The following is a 23,377-nucleotide window of genomic DNA, read 5'->3' as shown; positions in this document are numbered from 1 at the left end:
GTGAAATTGTCTCTGGAACAGAGGGGAAAGCTGTTTTCCTGTCTCAGTGAGTGAGAGCGATTTGTGAGGTTAAGGCCTGAGCTGCCTGCCTCGTGTTGATACGTTTGTCAGAGGTTTGTATGGATGAGACAGGAGCTGAGGCGAAAGAGCTTCCCAGCTGATCTGTTTTGTTTTGACAGAGTGTGAATGCGAGAAACTAAAGTGTGGATGTGGATGTCGGAGGATGAGAAGCCTGAACACAACGAAGGTCAGAGATGAATGGAAGAAGCTTGACGGCCATCGGTTCCTATTTTCTTTTGTCTTGTATGTAGTAGTCTGTAATTACTTGTTTATATTTGAGTTATTTGTAAATATTTAATGTTTACGTTGTACAAAGACAGCGAAGTCTATGGAAATCAGATTCCTAAAACCTTTGATACAAGGTTATGTAGGAATGAAAGACAGAAATCGTTGCGTTGTAATGACAGGTTTGAATAAGGAAGTTAACTCGGCTATGTGAGTTAGAATAATGGAGGATTTATGGATGGTTGGGCTGGTTGGACAGGCTGAGCATTGGTCGTAAAGTTGCAGATGGAGGCGAGTCCAGCGAAGGTGGTTCTGAAGAGCGATATGTTTTAAGCATTTCCCGCCAGTTAGCTAGGCAGGTGATGTACTGGGAGTGAGACTGTTAGGAATGATGAAGCACTCAGAGGATCTGATTTGAGGATTTAACTAATGTGGGGCCGAAACCGTGAAACTAATGATAGATACACATCGGACCTAGAGTGTCTGAATTTATGAAAGGAGAAAGAGGCCATGTGTTGGCGGCGGCATCATGGTAACCCGGAATGTGGGCTGCTCTGAGGATGAAGAGTTGATTAGTCTGAGCAAGATCTGCACAATGGAAGCCCTGTGACATCACATCTGACGTTGTCAACAGTGGCTACTGTGATTGTTGACTTTTACTAAGGTGCTTTAACTGTGATGGATCAACCATGTCTTTGTACTAAGGATTGAATTTAACTGTAGTCGAGCTTGTATGAAAGAATGAAGGAAGGGTAGAGGAAAAGGATGAAGGGTGCAAGTGCTCAGGGATTTTGTGAAGCCTCCGATTGCTACTGCTGCAGGTAGTGACAGGTGGTGACATCACGCGCAGCGCTCCAATGGACCGGAAAGTGCGGGATCCTTGAAGTTCCCGGTTTGTTTATAGATGAACAGTATTGGTGGAAATCCTAGTTTTATACCGTTACGGTGGATTGGAAGCCCTTCGTCTTTGAGCAGCAGTCTAGTCCCTGAAGCCGAGCTCGTTTTATAAACATTGAGCCGGCATATAGGGCACTATGATGGACAGCCGGCTTCTGCAGAGCGCGAGGAGGAGATCATTGGTTACAGGTGATGTGGCTCTACAGGGCTCCGGTTTGGGTGTCCCGCTGACGGTGGAGAAGAGGCCGGGGACCCGCTGGGAGTTGGTGAGATGATTTCGGGAGGTTTGAAGAGATGGAGGAGCGGCGGTTTGCTGGGCACGGCTGTAAAACGGATTTACATAATACTGAACTGCTGCCTAGCTGGATGGTAACCGGATTGGACAGCTCGTCGTGCAGGTCTTTTCGGAGTCGTGTGACTGGAATTCGTAATCCATGGTGAGTAAGCTCTTTCGTTGTTTCAATGCGGTCAGCGTGCTGCTGGGTCTGTCTACGTGTAGAACTGAGACAAACTGTGTGGAGTAGGATGCTTAGAAGGCAGGCTTGTGGTACTACATTATTGTCACTGAAGTTCACAATCAATGAAGTACGAAAAAAGTATCCGTTTTCATATACTGCCTTTTCATGTGGTCCCCATGTGTGCAAAGTCTGATGTGATTGGCTGGCCTCATCTGCTGTGTTGTAATTGGGAATGCAGACTGTTGCTCTGAGTGGAGCAGCATGTGAATGTTCTTGCTAAAACGAGCCAATGGGCTTGAATCAGTGACATGTGATATCACACTTCACTGGAAATACACTGAAGAGCATATAAAACCAGAGAAAGCAGAATATGGGACCTTTAAAGTTTCTTGAAATGGATTCTTATTTAAGACAATTAGCATGCGTGATACTTGTGCTCATGAAAAGCCCTTCATTGCATTTTGCTTGTGAAATCTCGAAATAAGAATCTCATTTGGTCTTGTCAGATGAATGTGGTTTATATGAAGTGCAATGCCACATTTTTGACTTGATATTGGATGGATACACCTGCTTGATTTGAGTTTTAGTTGTGCTGTCTCTGAACATTTGTATTCGTTATTAAAGACACCCAGAGTATCTAAATGAGACTTTACTCTGACATGAGGCTCTTCTAGTATGTCAATGTATATGTGCAAAAGCTTTACTTAAAAAAAACAAACAAACAAGAATATTTTCAAATTGGGTCGGCTGTGGCTCAGTTGGTGGTGTCATCTCAACTGGAAGGTCGAGGGTTCAATGCCCAGCTCCTGCAGCCACATGTCCGACGTGTCATTGGGCAAGACATTTAACCCCAAGTTTCTCCCGCTGCTGTGTATAAATGGGATTCCTTTACCGTTTAGCATAAAACATGGACAATATATCAGTTGAAGGTGAAATGACTAACTCTCTTCCCTTCACAGTGAACCTAATAATAGCCTGTATGTACCTGTGCCTCCGGCGGCTGGCCTCCCTAAACTTGCACAGACTGACTCGTGTCACAACAACACAGCTATATTAGCCCCTGTCATTCCTTTCATACTAAAACAGAAAGTGAAGCTGTCAGAAATATCCTGCGGTAAAAAAAGGATTTTTCTTGGTTTTCTTCCTGTCCCTCTCCCTCCAGCAAACACTGCAGCTGCACAGCTTCTTTAAAAGCAACATATGCTTTTGTACGTTGAATACATTAGTCATAAGGGGAAGGAAAGAGAAGCCGGGGCTGAGACTGAAGTTTCTGCAACAGCATCTCGAATGCCCCACATTTCCTCTCTGGCAGCAAGTACGGAAAAGTTTGAGAAGAAAGGAAAAGTTTGAAGTGGGAACATAAAAAGGAATAATGCTCGATACCTCGGGAGCTTGCTCGCTTCTTGCGTTCCTGTGAAGAGCAAAGAGGGCCTTTTAAAAAGCTTGTATAATTGATTCCACCCAGCGGTAACCCAAGGCAATCACCTACCTACCGCACCAAAAGCTGTGTGTAAAGAGAGCCTGTTTTTATGCCATCTTTTTTATTGGCTTTCATCTGCGAGTGTGAATAACCGCCGAGTGAGGCGAAGCTGAATAAACACTGTCTGAATAGGTGATTGATGGATCAATTTGGGTCCCCGCGTTTCCTCATGCTGCTGGTGGCATTCACCATGATTATGTTGCCTGTGGTCGCCGGCCAAAACACAGTCCTTGAAATGAGAGTGTGTGTGTGTGTGTGTGTGTGTGTGTGTTGGAAAGCATCCAGTGCCTCCTCAGCCAAACAGATGGCTCCCCATGCTGCAGTCATATCCATATTAATGGCGTGATTACAATGCATTACAATCCAGAGATCTTGTCATTAACGGTGAGATTTAAAAAGCAATTATGGATTTTGATTATCCTCTGCTGCAGCTATAAGGTATGTGCGTTTGTGTGTGTGTGTGTGTGTGTGTGTGTGTGTGTGTGTGTGTGTGTGTGTGTGTGTCTCCTCAGCTGAGCTCTGTATTTAGCCTCCTGTCTGACTGTCATCTAATGAGATGAAACGGTTTCTGCATAAAGTTGGACGGGAGAGAGAGGAGAATATTGCCACAGCTGTGTGTGTGTGTGTGTTTTTCTGTGTTTGTGTGATATTATATTTTTAATAGAAGAGAAGCAGAGTGTTTCCTTTTCCCTGCTTTAGGTCATTCACAGAAGAATTATTAGATGTTCGCCATAAATGAAAGATTATAACCTCCTTCATTAGTTGCAGCACTTTCATACCTTTTTGAGGAAAAATTTCACCTGAATGCTCTTTGATATATCACAAACCAAGTAGCATCCTCTAGTGTTCAAAAATGAGACAGAAAACTGCAGTTCCTAGAGTGTCCACATGGGGCTGGCTCCGAAATCTGAGTCTCCATTATGAGCCGAATGAAAGTGCCCGTTTTACAGCCTGTATAATGTGTAGGTAGTCACTCATACCGAACATGATCTCAAGACAAAACGCAGGTGAAAGAGCTGTTTGTTTGTTCAGACCCAACATGGATCCATCATGAGCAGCATTTAGTAGAGGGACAGTGGAAAGACTTCCTCGTGCAGAACCAGACTGATGATGAGCAGACGTCTGATGAGAGTGCTGGCCTTGAAAGACGTCCAATAGAAAGAGATGCAGGAAGAAGGAAAGGGACAAACACAACAACAACAACAACAACAACGAATGAGATATATTTAGAGCTCCAGTGTCTGTGATGACGGTAACAGTATGTGTTGTAGTAACAGTCACATGTTGAATAAAGGGCTTTCACGCCAGCAGAAGACCCCTGAAAAACTCCCTAAATCCAAACAAAGGTCAAAACTGGGCAGGGAAAAGCCAAGGAGGGAAAGACAGGAAGGCTTGAAAACACAGAGGAGATGATGACAATCTGACAGAGGGCTCTACACTGTATATACAACATATACACAGGTGTGTTGGGACAAAAGGCCGGAAACAGACCAATGGCAGGAAGTGAGAGCAGAAATGATACAAAACAGGAAGTGAACACAAAACATAAATAAGTAAACAGGATATCACAATGTCAACTTTTTGTTCAATAAACTTATTCAATCCCCAACTATTTTATCCAACATACTAAACAAGTCAGTGTTTAAATGATAAAACATCAGAATTTATTCTGCTCCTATCATCAGCCTTCACGCCTCTTCATCTTTAACCTTCCTCATGAGAGAAGTGACTCCATGTACATTCTGGTTCCCTGACATTCAACAAAGATAAAACCCAAATGTAGACGCACCAGCCCCCAGTTTGTAGAGGGATCTGATAAAACCCATATCTATTAAAGTCCTTGATAAGAGAGCAGCACTATTAAGACTCCATCTCACCACATCCAACATAACTAAAGGGAGAAAACGGAGCGTAAGTGGAGTTAAGTGAATGTTTGACTCTGTGTTGCTCGTTTGAAGAAAGTGTAAGTTTAAGACCTTGTAAAGGGCAACAGCGTTTTACTGATGAAGAGAAGCAGATGGATAGCTGTGTGAAAATCTGATCCTATCTTTTACCTCCGCTCTGTTATTACCTCAGGTGTGAAATCCTTCGCCGCTCACATCGGAGAAGCAAGCGGGCGTGATCAGCTGTGAAATTGTATTTTTTTCTGCTCTCCTCCCCCTTCCCTCTCGCTGGCTCAGCCCCCCCCCCCCATCCTCAAGAGGGATGGCAAAACTGCTTTTTTCCGTCGCCTTGAGAGTAAAAAAGTGTCTCTTCCTGCTGCGAGGTAACTTACTCGGTCGCATGGCTAAATAATTTCTGCCCGGCTCTTTCAGCTAATAATGAAAGGATCAGAAACTCCTCGACATGGCAGCAGACGTGCTCCTCCTGTCATCAATCAAGACATCTGACTTCAAACGGCACCGGGCGACTTTGCTAACGTCGTGCTGTAAGAGCCCAGAGAGAAAATGAATCAAACAAAAACCTGAAAAGCTCCATCAGGGGACATTTCAATTGAGATGAAAGAGCAGCTAAAAGGTGCCATCTGTTAACATCACATGCTAGTTTGAGCACATTTTAAAGTGCACTCTGTTGCAGTCAGGTGTCTTGAGGCCTGCTCATCTAATCCTTTGCAGATCCTCTGTGGGGTTCCCCCGACACAGAGACGCCGTGTTTCCTCTGTGGATTCCCCAGTGAGAACGTATCACTCCTCAGCACCTCTCACCACTGCCAGAGGGGCGGGAGAGCGGCAGTTTGCCTGCAGATTTATGGCTCTTACAGTGCAGGCCTGAAACATGTAACAGTGCTGAATTACAAAACCCAAAGGATTCCTCCTCACATACCTGAGACTTGTTTTACTCTTCAGTATAATGACTTTGATTCCATTTGAGCTGAACGCATCGGAGATTGTAGGAGAATTTCTCCAGGGGTTGGGCTTTCAATTTCTAACACCAAAGGTGAACGGTGGTTCTCAATTGGTGGGTTGGCACCCAAAAAGAGAGTTGCTGAGCTGTCGTCATTGGGTCGCGAAAGGTTTGCATGGGAAAGAAAATAGAAGTCTATAAAGCACCTTTAAAAAACATCTTTGTGTTGTTCCGTTTTTGCTCTGTCACATGTTTTGGACTGTGAAGTATTGAACCATTTTGATTGGTTGAGAGATTACAGAAATGTGGGTCGTTATTACTCATGGATGAGTTGTTGGTAGGTCCTGAGGCCGGACCAGTCGGGACACGTTACTTTTCCCAGTCATGCCCCTCACAGACTGGGATGTTTGAGCAGTGTGGTAAAGTCAGCGTAAAAAAGGTTTCATAGACAAGAAAGCTAACTTTTGTTGTGTGACTGCTTATCTGTGTGTGAAAACGAAAAACTAAAACACTCTGTAACTTACAGTAAAAAGCAAATGAGGAGTGTCGGCCATACAGCAACCATCGTCAGCTCTATTCTTTTAATCTCAGCGCCCAAGCACTTCAGTGTGCTCGGTGGGTTCCAGAGCACACAGTCAGCACTTCTATGCTAAAATCAAAGGAAACAGCAGGTGGACACAGGCCCTGCTGATCCCTGTGTCGTGTGCTCACATCCTCCTCGCTCGTATTCCGTGTCTGGTGGGAGACGTGGTAGCGAGTCAGTCGCCATTGTTAAGCTCATCATCATGACAGTCGGAGGGAAAGGCTGCTCTGTTTAATTAAACATACATCGCAAATATAAAACATACAGTGAAATGCTACGGAGCGGTGTCAGACATAGCTACCTTTTTTAATAAACTGTTGTCATAGAAACCAGGCACCGCTGCATCATATTGTTGCTTTGATTGATTAGTTAATAAAGCATTGAGTAGACATTTATAACAGAGTGTAAGAAGGTGTATTTCTGGAGATGTATGGACCACAGTGTTTTTAAAAGAGCTTGTTGTCATGGAACTCTTAATCATCATCACAAAGATGTCATAAAAACACAAAACACCTGAACAGACCGAGCTTCGAAGTATAGATTTTCTGTAGAGAGTCTTAATAAAACTGAGGCCCAACCACAGGATCGTTGTGTGTGTGTGTGTGTGCGCGCGCGTGTGTGTGAGTGAGCGAGTGAGCTTAAGCCATTGGTGAGTCTCTCATCCCATCTGGGATTTTCTTCTTCTTTTGCAGCATAAAATGTTGGAGAGTCAGACGGCCGGCAATAAATCTCTTCCACATGAAAATGTTTCTCTGTCCTGCAAGTGCAACATGAAAAGATGTGATGTATTAACACCAGCAGGGACACATTCACGGGATTTCAGGACATACACTAAATATGAGGACTGAATCCATCCATCTATCCATCCATCCATCCATCCATCCATCCATCCTTTGCTCTGAAGTCAGCAGAAGACTCTTTTCTTTTCTAAATTCTGATCTAAATAACACCAAACTGTGTTTATGTAGTTCTGTGGTTTTGTCTAAGTGGTGTTAGCTGTGGAGTTAGTGTGTGTAACATCTATACCTGTACATTACATGTCTCCGTGGTCGACTTCATGGTCTCCTACTCCTTTCCCACTTCCAAAAATGGAGGCCTTTGACTTCAAAGATCAAGATGAGATGATTAAAATGCAAAACAAAAGGATGTCCATGAACCACTGGGTCTCATTATATTACTGCTTTCATTCAGTCTTTGCTGTAGGAACATTGAAATCTCATGAATCTGCTACAAGGTGCATTGAACGCATTATCCTACACATTTCTGCTAACCATATTTAAGTCAAATGTCTTGGTGTCTTGAGGGGCCGGTGCCCCACACAGCCTTTATAACAAATAGCGACCGCTCCAATATGATCTCTGAGGACCTCACAGCAATGCTGCTCTCCTTCTGCTGCCACCATTACTGACACTATTGATTATGGCCCTGGGAGTGATGATAGCATTTGCCTCCTTCCCTGAAGCGGAAGCCACAATCACACCGCTGTGTTTCCCAAATGATAGACTGTTTGAAATGAAAGCGGAGGTGAGGGAGGGAGGGAGGGAGAGAGAGAGAGAGAGAGAGAGAGAGAGAGAGAGAGGAGGGTTTAATACAGCATGGTTATTTCTTCATAGCAGCAGAGGAATGTAACTTTGCTGTTGGCTGTATTAAGACACAGGGTCATGGTGTCAGAGTTCTGTCAGAGGCAGCAGTGGAAACACGAAATTGGTGTAATTGCCTCTTTGCCTGTTTGAATTACTAACAAGGTAGCCTGACATTTTCAAATAGTCCTGATTGCAGAGAGCTAGCGACACCCAGGCAGCCGAAGCCCTGTTAGCCGCTGCTTTAATATGATACAAGGGACAGCCTGCTTGTGCACATGGAGAGCATATTAAAAAAAACAACTGAAATATCATCTGGAATGTCTCATAAACAGGAGAGTGAAGTTAGCATCCCTGTAGGACGCACACACACACACACACTGCACACCAGGTGGCTCCTTGACTTAACGAGCACAGTGGAGCAACAATTAGCTGCAGACCTGAATCAGATGGTGCTTTTCATAATGGCAGATTGGACCAGTAGGACCGTCTTCTCGAGGGAAGACAACAGATCACAGTCGCAATATAGAAGGATTATTCGTCAGCTTTACAGCTTCTCACCACTTCCACAACTGGGTATATAGCATTTATACAACATTTCAAATATGACTTCAAAAATCTGCTGCAGAAACCAACAAGTGATGGCAACGAGACTTGTTCCATTTTTATATAAAGTCAGTGAAAATTGATTCACTTTGTTTTTGATATGAGATTTATTGTGAGTCTGAAAGACATGATTAATATATATATATATTTTCATTTAAAGTTCATGTTAGAAGAAGTGTGTGTGTGTGTGTGTGTGTGTTATCCATCATCTCAAAGACAGCTGCTGAGCCAGTGAGGCCCTTCAAAGGCCCAGATGAAAGGCTCGGCTCAGCAGTCCAAACACTGACATACGCTGCTGTGCATATGTAAGTACTGCCGAGCGAGCAGATGGAGGACGGCGTGGACAGGTAGCATCGGCAGTGAAGAGTGTCCATGTGTGAGGCTGAGGCACGGTCACTGCTTGATCCTGAGAACTTGAATGTGACTTTAAGCTCTCTCTTTTCACACGTGCATTTTCATACACATCTGCCACGCCGAGCTGCTGAGTGTCCAGATGTTCAGCACTGCACGAGAGCAGCCCTCTAATGAGCACAGCTGATGCACCTCCGCCTGTCATGGAAAGAGTGAAGTAATGAAGGGCTATTTGGTGCTCCATCGCTGGTCACCACTTACTGACCAAATCAGACCAAAGAAAAAACGTCTCGGCCTCAGAATGAGTAGCTTACTCAATAACAATGACTTTACTTTGAACTAAAAGGCCAATCAACATGAAAGATATTGTAAAAGAATACCTGACTGGATCAAGCTCATGGGCTCACCTGTGACCATAGACTATATGAAACATGGATGTTGTCTCAGTGACATCACCCATAGCATTTTGAGGCCAAATGATGGCTGTTGCTGCACCAGAAATACCATCACAACCAAACCATAAATCAATATAGCAACAGGAAAAAAAGGTTTAATAGTTTTGGGCCTGATCCTCCTGACAAACAGCTTTCATTTAGTACCCACCTTTCCATCAACACAGCTGCACTTAATATTATGCAAATGTGCACAAATGGCCTTTTTGGGGGTTTTAAAGGTTTCTTTACTGGTCTCTGCACTAGAAAGCCCAGGGACCAGTCTTCAAATCCTGTGTTGGAAGTTTGTGTTGGAAACGCAGCTTTTGATTGACAGCTAGCGATGGCGTTTTCCTGGCATGTTAACAAACACAGTAACATCTTAACTTGTGTAATCTCATTAAAAGCAGAAGCATCGGCTGCTGGCTTCCTCCCAGCTCAGTCAGAGCTGCAGGAACATAAAGATGAAGGAGGCAAGATTACAACAGCTGAACACACTCCGGCGGAAAACTTTCAGATGAACAGACAAAGCTGAGATAATCACATCGGTGGCTACTTCTATTTACATAGCTATCCATCTTCGATGGCTGCAGCGTTGCTTTGTTTTGACCAGCAGAAGTGAAAAAAATCTTCTCTTTCAAACACAACAGTTGCTCTCTAAACATAACCAATTAAGATGACGGATGACTTGCGCCTTGGCGAACATCCCACGAGAGACACGAACATGCAGCTCCAATGACAATACAAACAAAGAAAAACAAAGAACAACATTAGAGAGCAAAGTGGAACATCTTTCATCCTGGGAATTTTGCCGCTTTGATTCCCTCTCCATGGTCGATTGTTCTTTATCACGCCTGACACTCAGTTCTATTTGAAGGGATTTGTAGCCAGGGGTTTGATGCATAATGGATGGAGGCTGTGCCTTATGGGAAGATGAAGGAGAGCCGGGGAGGGCGTGCCGCTGAAGCTGATTGCCTCTTATTGAGCACAGGCGCCCTTGGGATCGTGGTGATGAAGCGCTCAGCATGCAGAAGCACTGCACTGTGCCATGCAGCTCACTATGACCTATATGAGTAACATGGCGTGCTTCAACAACATTCATTGTTTTCCCCCAAAAATGTATCGGCCTTATTTACGGCTCCATGACACACATCGCATTTTCCTTCCCTTACTTCCTTCTTAGCACATAATCTTTCTTTCTTTCATCATTGGAGGGTTGTCCAATTTTTTAATAACCAAAAATTCTGAGCGTACTCTGCACATTGTTTAAAGGTGAAATATGTAGAATTTGGTTGCTAATTTCTGACGTGTAGAGAGAATCACTCCCATGATTCCTCGCCAGCCTCAGCGTCATCTTTTCTTATTGCTTTGATTCAAATCCCCCTGGCATCGTATTTTACACACCACAACATTACACAAAGGATGCCAATGTGTTTGTGGGATTTAGACAGCATCACATCACATCCACTGTCACCTGTACTCTTTGTCAATTTGTAGAGACAAAAATAACTTTTGCATCATTATTAATGCAAACTATTGCCACTAGTGCTCCGTAAGAACATTTTTATTAAATAAATAAAATGTGAATTTGTGCAGCTGAAAGAACATCATCATCATCTTGACTTCCACCAGCACCCTTAAGTGACTGACTTCGAAGCCTATTCAACAGTCACCAAATAATGTGTCTGTAGCACTGTATCGATGGCATCGGCTCTGCTGTAATGCCACTGCAGCTTTGTTTTCTTCTCTTACATATGTGCCTCTTCTCCTTCTTTGCCCTTTTGTGCTTGCAGGTTTAGGAATTATTCTGCCTGGGTACATTTTTAAGAGATGCCTGAAGGACGAGAGAAACATCAATATTTAGCAACCTATGATTTCGAATGAACCATGTTTGCACTCTCTCTTTCTCCTGAGGCAGCTTTGGGTTAAAAAATGTATCCAAAGAGAAAAAGGTAATGACCCCTGATGATTTTATGACTTATCTTTATCTTTCTGACATTTTTGTTGTGACTTTGTTCTTTGGGACTTTGTCACCTTTAATGACAGCTGGAGAGAAACAGGGAATGTTAGGGGGGAAAAGTAGAGGGGACGACATGCAGTAAAGGGCCGAGGTCTGATTCTAACCCAGGACTTCTGAGGTGTGGACTCCAGCCTGGTGCGGGACAAAACCACTAGGCAATCACTGCCTCCAATGTTTAAAGTATTCAAAAAATAAAGCTCATTATAATCATTAAAACAAATTAAGCAGTTAACAGTGTTGAGAAGAGCTTCAGGAAACCGAGCCTTGTATTGATTAAGCCTTTAGCAGAGAAAGTGAAGAAAACTTAATGAAAATAGACTTGACTGAGTATTCTTTCTCCTGAGGACGAGCAAGCAGAAAATCTAACATCTGATTTTATTTTTGTAAATGTATATTATTAAGTGATTATTCCAGGGCCTCACATGTGGGGCCCCTGACGGCTGACAAAGCGGGGCCCCAGCTGACAGCACTCACTCTAAGCATGGAATGCATTATTCCTGTGAAGTTCAAAGTTCGTCAACAGAGATACATGAAGATGATCTATCTGTCTATAGGAGAGAAAAATAAACGGGAAGAAAGAGGAAGAGGAGGAAGCGTCAGGACACTTGCAGACCTAAAGGTAATGAATGCTGGTTGGAGGGCCCCCCCCCCCCAACTGATTGTTGCCCAGGGGCCCAACAGAATAACCGCTGCCTGTTGACTTCTGGTTTCCTCCTCTGCTGTATCTTTTCATGGCTGTTCTACCTCACACAAACATCTTTGAATCCCCACTCTGCTAAAATAAACAAAATCAAAAGGAGTTATTTTCAGTGGTGGCAATAATTGATTTTCAATTTCCTCCGCCATGACTGCTTCATTTCCTGTGACTTAGGCAATTCTGTGTCCATGACTGAGTCTGCCGGCTGCTGTAGATCAGGAGGATGACAGCTGTCTTCACCTGAGGCCCTGTTCACTGACATCAGGGAGAAATGTGCTCTGAAGTAACTCCTGGGCTTCAGAGAATTCAACATTTTAACCCTTTAAATAATTAATGATATGCACCTAATAGTCTGGGTGTAGTTTTGTTCAAGCTTTCATTTCCTTTTTTTGTTTTACTGTGTGACAAGAAGGGCTGTCAGGGATGATAAATAAAATGTGTAAAATATGGCAGATAATGCAGAGAGATGACGACTAAAGCAAAACAATAAAGACAGAAAAAAATAACAAAGACCGAAAGACAAAAAAGAGCAAGAAGATCAAACAAACATAACAAAATCTAATAAATAAATGAGAATTGATACAGCTCAAATGGTCACAGGCTGGCGTACAGTAAGACTGGATCTGAATGTAGGTGCAAACATGCAATGAAGAGGCTGGTACAACAATAAAAAAAAGATTAAGGAACCAAGAACAGATGAAACGGCATGAGGAACCCACAACCAGTGGCGATTCTAGAGTTGGGTCCTGTGTGTGTGTGTGTGTGTGTGTGTGTGTGTGTGTGTGTGTGTGTGTGTGTGTTGGAAGAAGATAACAGGCTTTTATAAAGGCAGCTAATACTTTAGAAAACCAGCAAACAGACAGAGTATCTCTGAGGCCTGGGTGATTTTATAAAGACATCATGGTTGAAGTGACCGTGCAGGTGAGGAGTTAAACTGGGTCTCTGTAGGGTGACAGGAGCTCCTATTAGGCGTGGTGTGGCGATGGAGCTTTATCATGGAGCTGCTGCAGAGGGATAAGTGGGAGGCCATTTGTCAGCTGTAATGCATGGCTCACAGCAGTTTTAATCAAAGAGCACTTTGTCCTTTTGACAAATGCTCTACTGGAGAGGGATCAGCACTACGCTCGGTGGCCGTGTCAGATGGCAGGATTAAATTCAGGTTTAGTTACAGTGAGACTGAAAAGTTTTATATTTTCTGTTTCTCTTGATTTTCTGAGAACATGAGAAATGTTTGGACGTATCACATACGCTGCTGCTCTGTAATGTACGCATTTCTAGAGTTTGGAGAACACATTTAAGGATGTTTCTGGGAAATGCAACAACATCATCACTGGTGCAGGTATTAAAGAGTCAGTGTCTAAGGCGTGCTACACACTCGAAAATTTTATAAGCTTAAACAATTTTTAAAAACCTGCCATATCACAGACATGTTTACATTATAATCTTCCAAGTCATTTCCATAAATCCACAAGCTGGTCTTAATATTTTACTTGGCTCAGGGCATAGTTGTGTTCATGTTCTCTGCCATGTTTGTGAGCTGTAAAAGGATGCAACATCTGATTGGTCGATGCTCCCCGGCCTTCTTGCTCTCATTGGCTCTCACACCCACTTACTCACTCACACACTGATGGTAGAGGTTGTATGTGTCCATAAATGTTAACTAATCCAGTCATACAGAGGAACTTGGGGTTACGTGTCTTACCCAAGGACACATCTGACATGTTGCTGCAGGAGCTGGGGATTGAACCTCCGACCTTCCACCACAGCAATAATTCTCCAAACTGTTTCTGTTTTTGGCTTCATGAAATTTTCTTCTAATATTTTCAAGTAGTTTTAGCAGAACAGAATATTTGATTTGTCTGTTGTGGAGTGTGTTCTGCTTTTTGTTACTGTGGCTTTATGTACTCCATTGGTCAGGCTCTATGTTCTTTATGCATTTATGATATCTTTTAAACGGCCTTTGAAACTGCGTCCTATTTCCGTTACCTCTCTGGGGTATCTCAATCCATCTTTGCCATTATCCAAAAAGATAAAAATCTCCAATGAGGTGGTTAATCGTTAGCGTACTCTTCATCAGTGCTTCGAGTCTGACTGAACGAGAGGCTGTCCTCCGAGTGTCTGTGTGCTTTGTGGAGGTCCAGCCTGTGATTAAACTGGAAATGGTGAGTGTGAGAAATCAATATTTGAATTCATCTTCCAGGTCGCAGGAATGTATCAGGGGTTGTTAAACTAATTGTAGTGAAAGCGGCACAGCAGCTTTTCAGACACATAAAATGAGTCATTGTTTAAATGGTCCTTTTAGTGGTGCGTCTGCAGCAGCCATTAAACGCTGCAGACAGTCATTAAGCTGTGTCTCATTTCTTGTCAAATGGAGGTGTCGATACCTCTGATTTAAGATGAAGACGTCAGCTGATAGAAAACACAAAGGGGTCTCAGCCGTTAAGAGTAAGGGGCTCTGTTGACCTGATCTTCCCCTGTCCAATTCAAACACACAGAAGACCGCCGACACAGACTTAAACTGTAGTCCATGCTCGGTATAACGACGGGAGGTTTCATATTCTTCTTCATGATCTACTGCAGTGTTGTTGTTTCTCACTGCTGATAAAGGAAGTGTGTTGTTCGAAAGGAACAGCAGTTTACAGGATCATTTACATGCGTTTCCTGCTGAGTGAAGCGTGTCCTTGGCCACATGGTGGGGATGTTTGCTTGTAAATAATCTCTGTAGCACACATGATCACTGGCTGCTCAGATGGATCTCTACCTCTATGAAGGGCCTTTTGATCAACTTCCTTCATTCACAGAGACGCTGGCTCAGTGAATTAGCATAATCCTTTGCACCTGAGAGGCTCATCCGCAGTGTAAGAAAAAAACGACACCATGTTTAGATGACGTTTGGGAGTAATGGTAGTTCCTCGAGTGAAAAACCTGAATATTCAATAACTACTTTTCCAATCTGGGATTTTATTTTGCAACCTGTGGCCATTTGGAATCGATGTCTTGTTTTTTAAAGGTCCAATCAGTAATTCACTAAGTACTGAAGGAAATGACAAAGTGTCCCTCCTCCGTGATCAGACGTAAAGAAAAACATGCTATGTTGTTTCTAATAAGCTCCACAGCAGAAACCTGCTCAAACGAGGATCAATAATTAGAGATGCTTTATGATTTGATTTACAGAGTGATGCAGAGCTGGCTAAACACTGAAGCTTCGGGGGAGACAGCTCTCTACAATGTTTTGAATTTAGACTTTTATACACTAGGTGTCAGAGTTATATATTGCTCCTTTAAGCTGTTGAGGAAAAAACATCTCTATCTCACTGGTTTTCTTCAGTTTACAACAATAGGAAGAAGACACTTTTTAAAAAACTGGACTAATTGAAAGTCTTTCCATCAATCGCTGAGGGACACACTGTGAGATACCTGTTGTTAACAAAAAGATACACCGTCCCAAAGGATCCCCATTATTCTCCTGCCTCCTGTGTTTCCATCGTATCAGAAGCAGCTCTGCAGTCTTCAGCCCCCTCTTTGTCGATGATGCAGCCTAATTGGCTCTTTCTTGTGTGGCGACAGGCCCCTCCGTCTGCTCAGAGCTCTTACATAAAGCATTTACTAATGCAAAGAGGGTTTCCTTCAGAAGTGTCTCTGATGCTCCTCAGGGTTCAGTTCAATGGGACTGTCGGTGCAGGAGGACATCAGGCCCGTAAAAAAGACTTCCTGTCTCTAATATTCACTCATGCACAAAAACACCAGTGGATAAAAAGAGAGATGAAGATAGCCTGGTGGTTATGACATGCGCTCCATGTACAAAGGCTGTAGAGCTCGTCACAGGGGACCTTCAGTCTTCTATGAAGGGAACTAAAGGTGCAGAGATTTGTTATAACAGAGGGTCAGAAGTGATCCTTTACAACTGGAAATAGCTGTTCTTCTCCACGAGTATATGTCCCTATATGTTCCCCTCAAACTACTGTACTGCTCTCCTTAATCAGTTCAGAATGTAGCCAGTCATCCGTGACACGGTCTCTTGCAGCTACTCTCAGCAATTCACATGAAGTTCTCTTTATTTTAATTTAGGCAGAGCCTGATTTGTTTGAAAGGTCTACGTTAAGTATTTCTGGTCTTACAGAGAAGTTACAGTAAAGGAATATGAATGCCTTGGCCCCAGAGGAAAGCTGTCCAATCATAGAAGAGGAGTACTGTAGCCAATTGTTGTCCTGTATACCACGGTGACTGTGCCCACCAACTTCCTGCCACAACTAAGCAGGTGTACATGTAGCGGGAGAGCGCTAAGCTCCAGAAAAGTAATCACAGCTCAGCCCCATCAAAACTTAGATTCAGACATAGTGTCTCCTCATAGGCTGGTATACTGCACGTACAAGCAGAGAAATGTTCAACATGAGCGCTGCATGGTTGTTTGATGGGCATACACCGCTCTTCTACATCCTTCACAAGTGTCTCACTTGAACTACTTGCAGCTTGGATTTTTATATTTTTAAGCAAACTCTCCTTTCATGTCAGGAGAGCAGAAACTCTTTTGCCATTTTACATTAAGAGCTAGTCCACATGATTTTGAGGCAGATTTTTTTTGTTGTTGAGATATACACGTTTTCTTCCATCCGTTTTAAAAAAGAATGCCGTCCCACTTCTCAAAAACATCCTCATTCAAATGAATGTTATAGCTGTCACCAGCACGCCAAGCAAAGAATGATGTCCTTGACTTTAGTACCATCGGACTGTGTCGTCCCTCAACCTTCATGCACGGCCTGCTCCGACCTCCAAAGGACGGGTAGACAACTGAACGCGAGGAATACAAAGGAGAAATCCGTCCTCCACATTATCCCATATGCTCCTTTTTAAAGTGGCTTGAGATAACACTTGTTATGAATTGGCACAATACAAATAATGATTCATTGATTGATTGACATCATTGACAATGACCTGTTAATTTTCAGAGTAGTCCATTCAGGTGCTGTCAACTAAAAACTAAAAATACTCGTCTCCGTGTGGGCGAGGCTGAAAACTCTTTTGTTCCAGCTGCGTCTTTCTGCATTAAAAAAACAAGACAGTAAAACTTCACTCTTTCATTCTCTTACATTTTTGTTTACACTTGTTGGCCTCTCTCCTTTCTTGATGAAGTGGGTTGTACAAGGTTGAATGCACTTCTTGTAAGTCACTTTGGATAAAAGCTTCAGCCTTAAAAAAAAAAAAAAGAGAGAGATATATCTCTTCCCACCTCACAGAATCCAGCTGTAGTCACAATTAATCACTTGTCCACAAGCTGCCAGTTTACACTAACTCTGCTGTTGCCTCGAAATAAATTGAGTAATGACTTATTGATGCTGTAAAATGTTACACACAGCACGGCAGCTCTGCAAGCAGCCAAGCAAGGCAGGAACAGAGCGCTTTACAAGCTACAGAGGTTTCTACATCCTAATTAGAATCTACTGCGGGGCCTTTGCTCAATAACAAAGCTTCTCTACCTTTGAGGGAAAACACAGCTTCCTCTTCCTTCAAGGCTCTTTAATCTCATCCTCTTGTTTCTGTGTTGAAAGGTGTCGCGGAGGAAGATGTAGCAGCAGCGTGACAAATACAGAGAGGGGCAAAGATGTTGACACAGGCAGCTATCAAAGACAATCACATTGTTCAGACAGGAAGCGTGTCACCTCATGAGGCACTCTGCCTTTTATTTGTTCACCATGACGCCTCTCTTTGTCTCAGAGAAAGCAGCACAACAGAACGTCACCTTGGCGTTTAACCTAAACTGTTGTTTCACTAACAAACACCATCCCAAGAAAGGTAGAGATCCAAATAGGTGAATCATAACACGCACGGCAGAGACTGAAATGATGACTGAGGTTGGATGATGGAGAGATGACGATAACGAGGAGGATAAATGAAGGAGATGAAGATATAAGGACGAGGGTCAAAGGATGTGGGACCAAGGTTAGAGATGAAGTATGAGGAAAAGAGTCCAGAAATGGAGGATGAAGGGATGAAAGGGTCGGGAGGTCAGGGTTGAGGGATTAAGGTATAAAGGAAAGGATAAATGAAAATGGGGTACAAGGATACGGATAAGAGTCAAGGGGTGAATTAAAGGTCCAGGGATGACGGGATTAATAAAAACACAAAGTGCTTTGATGTACACATAAATGCAAACACCAGTTATAATATAAGACAGTTTACAGCAGGCGGTTTACAAGACCATAAAACAATTTTAGTGAAGAAGAAAAAGACGACATCACATCAGTTTATAAAATCAGAAAGTGACTCAAAGTGGTGAAATAGAAGAAAGCTGGTAAGAATACACAGTTAGCAACGGTCAGAAGAGTATAAGACTTTTTAAGATGGTTAAGAATGTATGAAAAGAATAAGAACAATACAATGAATAAAGGAAATAAAACGTTTATAAAATGTAAGGATTAGCCATTAAAAGAAGGGTAAAAAGAATAACAATAAGAAAATGAATAAAAGAAGAGAAATATTAATTAAAAGGGGGGAATGACACAAAAGTGAGTCTAATAAAGTGAGTTTTAAGGGGGATGTGGGTAACAGGGTTTGTTTGTGAACCTAAAGCTGTTTAACTGTGAGGACTAATGTAGTGCTTTATCTGTCATATTTTCCAAATCATATTCTAGTATAATGATTGTATGTAACTGTAATGTGTGTTTAATTTAAAGTGTCAAACAAGCAGATGAATGGAGCGAAGATGGAGACATATGTTCAGCTTTTTCTCTTCCCCAGATTCCCGAGTGATGAAGTGTGAGACATAAAGGAGACGTGAGCTGATATTCTTAGATATTGTGGGGTTGTACAGCTGATTTATGCGTCCTCAATCCTTTGAGATCTTCCTGATGTCCTATTTTCTATTCAGGTCAGCTGGAGACGGCAGGTGATGGATGTCAAGCTCCTGACCGGCTGGTTGACTGGAATGACTAAAGCGGGCAGATTTAGCTGAAAGTAACTGTGGAGCAGCAGCAGCAGCAGCAGCTGATGCTTTTTGGGGTTGTTTTTAGTGGTCTCCAAACTGACTGAAAATGTGTGGCTCTCTCTAACAAACAACAGCTGAAGTATAACCTTGCATAAATAATGTCGTCTTTGTAGTTCTCTGCAGTCAGTGAATCTTAATGAGCTGTGTGGAGACTCTACAGTAAGTTTCCCTCTGAGTCTTTAACTGTGAGTTAATTATCTGATCATACAGTTTATGAAGTCCCTAATAAGAGGAATCAAATCACCAGTCATTCTGAACATAAAAAAACCCACGTTTTGTTTTCCTCCTGAATGCAGCCTGTTGGAGCTAAAGACATGAAAGCTGGATTCAGATACACGTGCAGAACCAGGTTGAGCTTTTTGAGTTAACGCTGACTTTATTCATAGTTTCTGCTGCCAAACCCCAAGTATTTCTTTATACTGAAACTCAGAATGAGCTGATGGATAATATCAGACTTCAGACTTTAATTCCCTGTGATTGGTGCAAAGATTGTCTGTCGAGCGACCGCTACGATCTCCGTGCACATAAATAAACTCCTGCATCAGGATGTCTGTTCTTCAGTATTTCATTCCCACCCTTTGGTTAATGTTGTGATTCTGCTTAAATACACATCTTTAAAATAAAGGCAAATATGCTGAGTTATAAATAGTAGAATCTGTTGCTTTGTCCGGCTTTTTCACCTCATAAGACCTCCCGCCCCCCCACCTCTCCGACCCGGAAAGGTTCCCACTGTGTGTGAATGACAATACCGCAGGATTTTAGGGGCAGTCTTCCGGAAATTCTCAAGAAATTTTTTCAGGAGTGCATTTGTGAAAACAGCTTTAGTCTTGTCAGATTCATCAAAAAAGCAACAGCTATTGTTGCTTTATTTAAAAAAAATGGTGTTGTTAAAAGTCCGACACACTTTCTAATGGCTGAATCTGTTTGATTTCCTTTCTAACACCCACATTAGACGTTTTGTGTAACTGCCTTTCTTGGTGAGACAGCAGCAGAGAAAATGAAGGCAGAGCAGACTGTCACTCACTGATCAGCTCACTGCCTGTCTTCATCTGCAGCCTAATGATTTCCCCCTGGCAGCTGATTGCTTTTTATTACATGCTGAACACTAATAATCCTGGAGAGAGCCTCCTCACACAAACACGAATCAAAGAAAGATGTCTGTTGACGTCTGACAGCTGCGTTCCTCTCAGGATCACTCCACCATGTTGAGTTTCTGCCAGAAGAAACAGAAAGAAAGCATTTGATTCTCATGCAGCGTGGGGAGGGGGGGTGGGAGGGGGGGTGGAGAGGGACAGCAGTGAAATTCATTAATTCCAGCGATTTGCCAGTCAAAGCTTCTCATTTTTCTCACCCGGACCGAACATAAACAAACACAATCATGTGCAAATGAGTCCAAATGAGATGTGACAGTTCTATTGGGCTTAATTTATTAGCAGTGATTATGCAGGCCTGCTTTCCACTGGCAGCCGGCAGAGACGAGAGAGCGTAAATAAAAGAAATCAGCAGCTTTATGGAAAGTGGATATTATTAATAGTGATGGCTAAAGCTGCTGGCATGATGAGATTCATTAAAGCACTGATCTGCTCAGTATTTTATGAAAAGAAATTACAGTTTTTCACTCCTGGAGAATTCAATCCACAGTCGAAATGAGCTTTTAATGTCCGGCCCCGGGCGCCGCCGTCACAGCAGGAGGTAGATGTACACTTTGAATTCTTCAGGTTTCTATATACAAGCACTTGACAGAAGCTTGATGGAGAGTGGGCGATAAACATTGTAGTGTAGACATTGTTTGTACGTGACTTCACCAATTTGATTTTGTTGAATCAGCAGAGCTCGGCTTCAATCAATATTTAGTTTTATTCGATCAGCAGATCAGAGAAAACCGTAAAGCCGTTTTCACGTCTGCACTTTTTGATCATTGGAGGAGGAGTGCTCCGGATATTCTCCTGACCTGGCTGTTCACATGCACCTCACAGAGGGATACTATCCCTGACAGTTGGGGGGGGGGGGGTAGTTCAACAGAATCACACTATCAACAGAAGAGTGGAGAAGAATATACTGACTAACAGAAAACATGATGCAGCTGTTTATTACCTGCACGTCAGACAGTCTGCACCATGCAGCAATGCAACTCAACTCAGCTTTATTTATATTGCACCTTTCAGGTATAAAACATGCAGCCCAAAGTGCTTCAGTATAGAACACACAGAACAGCAATTATTTGTATTGACAAAAAAAAGAAAAAAAACAAATAATAGTAATCCCCCCCCCCCACGCTGTCTAGAGATGAATTCTCCTGATAATATTCTGCTGCGTTCTCACATCAGCTCACTCGGACATACTGGGGGTCTGGTAGGAGAAACTTTAGGTGAAGTCAGAGCTTAAAATGTGGCTGTTTGCGTTCACATATCCAGCCTCACTGGGAAATATCAGGAGTTTCTCAGGTGTTTTCTGCCAGTCTGAAAGCCCGATATGCAGAGTTGATTCTAGAGCACAGGGGGGCACTTTTGGACAACAGCAGTTGGGGGGGGGGGCATCTGTCCTAAAGACGGTATTCCTCTTCATTTTTCTTTCATTGACAGATTTTGGTTTTCACAGCAATAAAGCTCGTAGCAGAGCAACAAGAGAGCATTATAGAGTGAGAGCTGTCAGACGGGGCCTCCTTAGGGAGGTTTCCTACTGTCATTAAGCACTTTGCACACTGCGCTGGTTTGTCAGCCCTCAGGGGCCCCTATACTGGTCCGGGGTCAAAGCACATCTACCTATATGTCTGTAAAAGACAACTAATGAAGCACACAGATTTAAAACGATCTTATTATCATCCCACAGTCGAACAGATCGAAGACATCTTGATCTGTGAATGTGTTTATCCAGGTGTTGAATTCACCTAATTAGCATGAAAACACAAACATCAAGCAGAACAACTCTTAAAGAGCTTTAATTAGTGGTGTGAAGATTCACAATACAACACACAGTGTGCTCTTGTTCCTCTGTGTTCACATCTGTTCAAGCATTACACAGTCAGCTACATTTGAGGATAATTGTCGAGCTTTAACAAACAGCGCTTTACAAGCAAATCTGATCTGTGTCTTATTATCATGAGCCACACAAAAAAACAACCTCAAAGCTTTAAATAATGAGAAAATCAGACTCTGAGGGAATCAAATGGTAATTGAGATGTTTTTCTCTGAAATATCTAAATAAGTCTTAATGTTCTAACAGCACTGGGTATGCCTTCATTTAGGCTCTTAACTTACTGTACAAAAAAACGTTCATTTGTCTCCTTCCAAAGGTTGAAAAATGATTAGTGTTAGTTTATGGACATTTGATGATACAGGTCATTATTTTGACCTGCAGAAAACGACCCTAATAGGGTTTGGTTTCAGGGACAATGTCCTATTTAATTTTGGGTTCAGGCTGTAAATGTTCATTTCTGTTCTTTGTGACTTCATGCAGCCAGCCTCAAGTGGACGCTCAATGAACTGCAGGATTTTTTTTAGCTTTTTGGGCTTTGGCTTCATTTTTTAACAATGAAGGTTGCCGCTTGAACAACACAGCTCTAAAAAAAATTATTGTCATCCAAAACACAAGTGCCTCCAGTCCTCTACAGCAAACCCATTAAATCTGTCCAGACCTCCTACTATGTTTGCTCTGCATGTTTCACAGTAGATTCTAAACTAGCTGAAGGGACCTCTTCCAATTAGTTTAGATCAAAGGAAAATTCTCTTTCTGATAGCTAATGACGACCTTTTTGGATCTGTTCACAGTCATTGAGTAATGAGCCTGTAACCAATGCCGTAAAATCCATTCCATGTTCTGATTGTGTCAATCTAAGGCGCTAATTGAATGCTGTCCTTCAGCCACTTTTCATCAGTGAAGAGCCCATGCTGCTGGAGTGATTTGGATATAATTTGCACAGCGAGAGCTTCAATCACCAGAGACAAACATTTTCCCTCTCATTAAAGAGCACATTAAAGATTATCTTCTCTAGTTGCCACAGTGACTCTATCTAATATAATTTGCTGGAAGTGTGCAGAGAACAATTTCCCCGTGTGATCCTGCGAGACTTGTATTTTTCTCCGCTCTCTTCTCTCTCCTGCTCTCTCTTCTGCAGTAAGTGAGTCTAAAGAGACCTCTTTGATCTCGTCTCAATACTCCAGACTG

At 42.6% G+C, this 23,377-nt stretch overlaps 1 long non-coding RNA gene across 1 annotated transcript; it reads left to right on the top strand.

Annotated features, from left to right (window-relative positions):
* Window positions 1–1,126: 1,126 nt before the first annotated feature.
* Window positions 1,127–19,774, top strand: LOC306831894. Its single transcript, XR_013780148.1, has 3 exons — window positions 1,127–1,619; window positions 19,097–19,372; window positions 19,510–19,774. It is a non-coding gene; the product is annotated as an uncharacterized lncRNA (long non-coding RNA).
* The last annotated feature ends 3,603 nt before the right edge of the window (window positions 19,775–23,377 follow it).

This window comes from Symphodus melops, assembly GCF_947650265.1.
Source record: "Symphodus melops genome assembly, chromosome: 11".
Classification (NCBI taxonomy): domain Eukaryota; kingdom Metazoa; phylum Chordata; class Actinopteri; order Labriformes; family Labridae; genus Symphodus; species Symphodus melops.
The sequence above is the reverse complement of the archived record's forward strand: the minus strand, read 5'-3'. Positions and strand labels throughout refer to the sequence as shown.